We start from the raw sequence: 7,718 nt of genomic DNA, 5'->3' as shown, positions 1-7,718 counted from the left end.
GGAATGTCGTGTAGGCCGTTTCTTAGTTTGCCGTAAGTAAGCCATTTGTTCGTCCTTTTTGTCTTTTGACATCCATAGTTTGTATAATATTAAATCACAATTGTAAAACATTCCACCAAACTTTGTGTTTCTGCAGCAGCTCCAGTCATGTGATCCACAGCTTCAAATCTTATTGGTCGGCGTTCTTTTAGTCGCCGAACGGCATTCTAGGCGGGAAATTGTTAACGTCTAAACTAAGTGAGTTGCTCCACAGTATCCATAGTTTCTATTCTAAATCTTCGCGCCTAATATCCGCGTTTGTTGTGACAGGGCTTTGAGTTGTGTGATACTTATTTCCTCTTCTGTGACACAGAGTCACAAGAGAAAGAATCCTGCCAAGAGACTGCGACAGACAGCAGGATGCCACGTGCTTGTGAGTCTGTCACGCACTAACACTGAATATCATTCCATGCTGGTTGACAATGCATTATTATTATACTGTTCAGATATCATGTCTGCACTTATGAAGGTCAATGGCTGGGTAAATCTGCTCTCATATCAGTGCAAAGGGATTCCAGCTGACATGGAGGATTAACGTAGGCCTATGGAGACTGTTGCAGGTTGTTTCGGTGGGCAGCTTGTTTTTGTTCTTGTGAGCGAGTTAAAATACATTATAGATCTCTGGCCATGAAAACAAACAAAAAAGAAAGAAAGAAGACTTGCCTATAACTAAAACCCTAACATTCATGCATTCATTCATCTTATATTATTTTATATTTATTTATCAACTTATTGTATTTTTTTAAATTAATAATATAAGATTGTATATAAAAATGAAGATTGCTCGTATGAGTACTTGGCCTACTAAAGTTTTGTATCTGTCTTTCATCTTGCATTTACTGGCTGTTATCTGATGTGGTATTATTATGTGGAAGGTTTATTTGTGTTTCAGCGGTTGGCGAGTATGTGCTGGTCTGAAAGCTTGTAATGTAGCACATTGTGATAGTTTTTCTAAATGCATGACTCTGGCCAAGGCTTTGGTGTTTGTAAGTCAATACTCCATCTCAGGGTTTCGAACGTCAGCCATCTCATCCTGCTCACATGCCCTTCTCTACAGATGCCTTCACGTACATCTATTCTTCACATTTATCTTTTGCAGTTCATAAATCTATTTATTTTCCAACAACTGTGGAAATATCATCCAAGTGCTGTTTTAGGGAAGGCTGATTTATTTCCCCTTATTGCAAGGGTCATCTGCTCCCAAAATCACATGTAGCTGTATTGTAGATGTAGTTTGTTTTTGTACTGATAATATTTTGGGGGCAAATTGTACCCGAAGTGTGCTCAACTTGACAAAAATAAATAAATAAAGAGTCGGGCCGACATTAGCTCACGATGATACACAATATTGGTTTGACAAGAATGAGATGATTTTTTAACACTTTTTTAAAGAAATCTTCAATGACAAATGATATGACTGGAAAAATAGTCTTTTTATTTGACAAAAAGTCACAAAATGCAAAACAATGCAGGTGCATTTTGGAATGTTTTAACTAATCTAGGGCCGTCATTAATGTTTATTTTGGTAATTGAGTAATTGGGCGATTATTTGTATGATTAAACGAGTATTCGGATAATTTGTGTGGTAATAAAAATAGACCTAGGTGAACAATAGCGTTTAAATACATATATAATAAAAAATATACATATACCGGTATAATAACAATAAGGAAATAATATAATATCGAGTATAGTATCAAAATAATGTAATCATTTGGTTTTATTGAACAACCTTGTTAAAATACACGTTGTAATACATAATATAAACGTAATCAACTTATGTACCAGATAGCGCCAACGGCCTGGTGATTGTTACACTATACAGCAGATCAAATCCTTTTTTAATATTGGCAACATTTAACACAAATGCCCACTTAATCTTTAATATTCGCCCACTTCTTTACGACATAAATGCTGCAGCCACTGTAATTTCTTAAACAAGGACATGTAAACAGCAAAACATGCAAACTCAGAGCGATTATTTAAACTTTTATTTTGAAATCGTGATAACCAACAGTTTGCATAGAAACATATTCTCCTGTGTTGACATAGGCTCAAAATGATTTACGTTACAAATCTGGCAATTTGGCGCATGCTGCACGTTTTTTAACCACTGGAGGGCTGAAACGTATATATTGTACCTTTTTAAAATAATTTTAGATGGCATTTTTCTATGCACACATTTTAATATTCATTGGAACATGCAGAAGAATGACGAAATAACATTTAATAAACACTTAAGCCTGTTTCACACGGGACGATTTTAAAATTGTCTGCTGATTTTCCAAACCTTTAAACACACGGCGATAAAAAAATCACGGGTCTAACAGTTTTGGTCGTACAGTGTGTGGTGCGCAACCACACGGCAAAATCAACACATCACACACAAACCGATTTGACTCCCGAGCATTTCCAGGTCAGACGGGAAATCTAGCAAAATCCCTCGAGATCAAACGTGACTTCAGAGTAAACAATCATGGCGGACGAATCAGGATGCAGTGGCGATAGTTTGTAGTTTGTTTTTAACCGGAAAAAAAAAACGTTATCAAAGAAAAAGGCGATGGTCAAAGAAATGGAGACTTTTGATTTTGTTTCCCGGTGCTGCCTCGTCACCTCGCTTTCTGATTGGCTACACGCCACAGTCTACAGGCTGCGTGCTCGTTTGTCCCCGGGGGACACCACACACGAGGAGAAATCGGGCCCAAAAAATCCAACATGTTGGATATCCCCGATTTGAGATCGGAGCGGTCCCGACGTCCTTCCGAGCAGACGAGAGCAGTCTTAACACACTACACGGCAGGAATATCTGATCAGATTATTTTACGATAATCGGAGGGTCCTTTAGATTGTCGAAAGGGGGTGAATCTGGGCTAAAATCGGCCTAATTATCCTGCCGTGTGAACCAGCCTTTAGGAACCAAACAGAGATAGATACTAGCATGAAACTTTAACACAAGACCAAGAACAGATAAAGACTGAGATAACATCAAATTAAGAGTCCTTAAACAGACATACATATTAGGGAATTGTGACAGGTCTATTGTTAAACAACAGTATTGAACGCATTAAAATTGTATCCCTCAGCCTCATTTTCATTCCTGTCAAAAATTAAATATGGAGCTAGCTACCCTGACTAAGATCCATTCACACTTCCAGTCAAAAATTACATACCGTACACATTATTAATCGGTTTTGATTCTAATCTCTTTTTTTTTTATTATTATTATTGTTAATGGGTGAGTTGAATCAGAAAGTGAAAGAAAACAGAAGTGTCAATATGCTCAGGTTCTCAATACTGCAGTTGAAGTACAAATCTCAGACAGCAGAGGGCGCTAACTAACCACCGATGTGATGCACTGTGGGATAGAAACGCAATACTAGACGTAGCACAGTCATTTTAGCCACTTACCTAAAGTTTGTGTACACATTACTGCAATCGTATAATCTGTTATTAAGAGTCTGTCCAGTAGTATTTTTTTTTTTTCTAACAGTAAATCAGAAAATAATCATTGCAGTGATTATCATAAAACCATGGCCAGTGGTAATATTTATTATTATTGAGTGACTCACACACACACTTTTGTTTTGACTTCCTTTAGGGATTTCTTTGTTCCCAGAAACAAAGTTTGTTCCCACGACTGTCAGCACGTTTTACTAATTCGTTCCCTCTCAAGTAATTTGTGTGCACAATATAATTTGTCCCCTTGTTTTCGTAAATAGCGGCCACGTTGTAGTAATTTGTTTCCTTGTTTCAGTTAAATCAAAACAAGAGAACAAATTAATAAGTCATGGGAATTAATTATTAATTTGTGTCCACAATTTAACTAAAACGAGAGAACAAACAAGTAAATTGTGACATGACTTACTGACATGAGAGAAGCCACGAATTCTTAACTTGTGGTCACAATGTGTTTATTTTTGTTCGCATGTCATGTGCGGGGTCCGTATTTGTATGAGTGTGTTGCTATGCCGTTACTAGGGTATTGCTAAGTGACTGGCCCAATGAAAACATCCCATCCTAAAATTATTTATCCCATCCCTAGATATTGCTCAGGTTAGGATCCTCCATCAATGTAAATCCGCCACCTGTTTTATTGAAAATTGCAAGTTCAGTCTCTTAGAAAAGGATTGCATTCCTCAGCAAGTCACACGATTTGAGGTGTGCCACAGTTTAATACTTGGATCCGGTTTTGATCCCTAAGTATGAGCAATAGCAATTTATAATTTCCAGCTGCTTCTTCTATTGCTTCCTCCTTTTGTGTCCTCAGCCCGTCATAAGAAAACCCACAGATGTCCTTTTTAACAAACAGCACAGCTGTCTGGTCTGAGCACAGGAAGTGTCCGTCAGGTCAGGACTATGTTCTGTTGCCAGGGGAACAGTTGGAAGTGGGGTTTCCTGTTCCCAGAGAGAGCGGAGAGAAAGAGAGACTCTTTTTGTTGAGTGCTGAGGTGAAAGAGGGCAGTTGGAACACTAAGAACAGGCTCATTTTCTCTTTGTTGTTTGAATGGCTTCTCTAAATCACACTTTACAGTAAATGACCCATCATACCTGGATGCTATCGACCTACTGATGTGCTGATGCCCGGACGGGCCTTTTATGCCATTATATTGATTAGGGATTTTTCCCTCCCGCCTGTTTTATGCTCAGCCAAGCACAAATAATACATCTGATCACTTTGAAAAGCAATAGTAATGACATATAATAATAATAATAATAATAATAATGATAACATCTTCCAACCACAATCTTCCGCGCGGCACATGATTTCAGGTATCATTCATGTCTGTAGCACAGGTGTGAGCCTCGTTCAATCACTAACTCTAAGTTGATTGCTGGAACAGAAATGGAAATAATTATGACTAGGGTGCCTGATATATTGCATATTATCATTATTGGAGATTTATCTTTTATTTATCAATATCTTACTATTTAATTGTATATGCTAATTTCCCCTATTTTTACATGAATATTACATTTTACCATCATCTAATACTCAAAGATAAATATATAAAAAAAATGTTTTTAACAATGTTAAATGTAACATTCAGTTTATATTGAAATACATATTTTATTATATTTTTGACAAAAACTTTCATGCTGTACATTATAAGGTCATGATGCCTAAATTCACTTGTAGCATTTATTTAAAAAAATGTATTCTTTAGTGTTTGATTGAAATTTAATTTATTAAGAAAAAATGATATGTAGTTTTAATATTAGACATTTATTTGCTTATCCGTGTCAGCCAGAATAATAGTGGTGCTTTTCTAATTATAATTATGATAAATCCGTAAATAATTAAGATTGTGTCTAAATACAATCTACAAACAATAATGTGCTACCAAAAATAGACAATTGCAAATGGCTGCATACTACGCAAATAAGTTGTATTTAAAAAGGTAAAATTATATAATCATTTTATTAAGGCCCTTTAAAGTCACGATGAAATTAAAACGGACAATTCTCATTATTTTTACAGAATGTAAACATTTCAGAAACGATTTATCTGTGCACGTTTTAATTTAGTTTTTTAAATCCACCTGAACTCGTATTCTTTAAAATTAAAAAACGACCACCTCCCCCTCAAAACGTCATCTGTTATCTTTACGTTTGTCTCGACGGATGGTGACACTAAATATCCTCCACAACTGACTGCAAAGTTCAGATCTGCCTCCATTTAGTTAGTAACGCCCAACTTCCTACGATCCAATCAGTTCCCAACCTACATTTTTTTCTTGTTCGAGAAGCCGTTACACTTGAATATATGTAAAAATAGAGAAGAAAAGACTATCACAACTTGTTTCATGCCGACTTTAACATAATACTAATAACTGCTCTGATACATCGAATTTTCATCGTCATCGCGATATGAACTCCCGCGATGAACACATCGCTACAGACAGCCTGACACGATGAATAATGCCTGGTTCAGATTACACGTTTTTTGACTCCTAAAATCTTGTCATGTCGTGGACAAGAAACATGTCAGACTACACGTTGCTTTCCGACCAGTCATCGCGTGCCGTCACACACACACATTCACTCGCAAACATTCACTCGCACGCACAGACACACAAACACACACACACTCACTGTCCCTTGCTCACTCACTTGCTCACTCACTCACTCGCGCACACACACACACACACACTGGCGCACACACACAATCACTGTTGCACTCTCACTCACTCACTCTCGCCTCGCTCACATATTCAACCCGTCGTGGAGGACCGTTAAAGAATGAAACATGCGATAGTCTTTCTGTCGTGAAGCATCGCAGACGCGACGTAGGTTGTCGCCCACTATGACACACTATACGAGATGAAACGATCGAATCTTGCGTCCCGACGCCCGTTGTCGTTATTACGAATCTCCACGACACCCATACGTCAAACGGATCGTGCCAAAAATAGCGCTAAAATCGTGTATTCTGAACCAGGCAGGTAATAAACGTTTGACCTATCACGCAAAGAACCTATTAAAGCACTAAGACATGGGAACAGTATAGTTAACAATCACATTTATCGCAAGTCATATCGTCATCGCAATATTAAACAATGTTATCGCACATCGCAGCTTTTCCTCATATCGTGCAGCCCTACTAATAACATAACATAATACATTTTCAATTTATGTATAATGTGGAAATGTTTGACAGGAGGCTTTAAAACAATGTCATCTTCAAAGCAGCTAATGACCTAGTGAATTTTATCTCCATATCCCATCATTTTGACTGGCAGTTACTCTGGAGTTATGAGCGATATCTCATTTCACATTACCAATAAAACTCTCCACCAGACACATCCCATCAGCCCCGGCCGAGGAGGACCAATAGTGTGTCACTGCAAACCAAATCAGACAAAGGAAAAAAAACACACAGCCATAATCTGGGTCTTACCACACTGGCTTATTTGTCCCTAATGGATCATTCATTCTCTTAGAAAACAGCATATAGGACACAAAAAATAGACGTCATGATGGTGTTCAATCATGCCTTTGATCTCTTCCTAACAATTAAATCTATTTAAAAGGAAAAAACCCTCCTTTAGTGGGTAAACGACATTAGATGGGTCTATTTATAAGGATGTCGTCAGCGAGGGTTGGAAGGTGTGTGTGTGTGTGTGTGTGTGTGCGCGCGTGCGTGCGGGTAGGGGGTTGAGGAGGGCTGTGGACTGATTAATTTCAGACTGGGTCTGATTTATCACAGCCAGTCACCTGATTGCACTTTAAAAAGGTGCTCCTCTCAAGAAGCTATTCAGGCCAAATCCATCTCCCAAGGACAGTCAAATCAGTTCCTCCACTGCTCCACGTGCTGGGTACAAACTCACACAAGATGACCTGGAGACTGTATGCTAATAATCCAGCAAAGTCCAAGGGTAATGACAGTTTCTGCTGCTTTCCTTGGAAATCTTAATATTCACTGAAACATATTGACACTGAAACACATTTCACCAAATAAAAAAAGTTGTACTAATCGACATGAATTAAAGTCCCTGTAAAGGCAATTCTAAAAAAAAATTCTAAACACATTATAAATGTTAGAAATGTATTGCTAAAACATATTACAAAGACTGTGAACTGTGAAGTACTGCATTTTGGATTTAGACCATAAAAAAGTTTTTCACCATTGCCGTGTTCCGGATTTTTTGGGCGGGGCTAAAACGGTGGCTCGATGACGC

The 7,718-nt window shown here is 37.8% G+C and overlaps 1 protein-coding gene across 1 annotated transcript in view; it reads left to right on the top strand.

Moving 5' to 3' along the window:
* Positions 1-190: 190 nt before the first annotated feature.
* tbl1xr1a (TBL1X/Y related 1a) overlaps positions 191-7,718 on the top strand; it is a gene marked incomplete at its 5' end in the record, with an annotated part of 199,152 nt that continues 191,624 nt past the window's right edge. The window contains 2 exons of the mRNA XM_079597257.1: positions 191-237; positions 353-412. The remainder of the gene's footprint in view (positions 238-352; positions 413-7,718) is intronic.

The sequence above is a fragment of the Phoxinus phoxinus genome, assembly GCF_949152265.1.
Source record: "Phoxinus phoxinus genome assembly, chromosome: 22".
NCBI lineage: Eukaryota > Metazoa > Chordata > Actinopteri > Cypriniformes > Leuciscidae > Phoxinus > Phoxinus phoxinus.
This window is presented reverse-complemented; position numbering and strand designations above follow the sequence as displayed.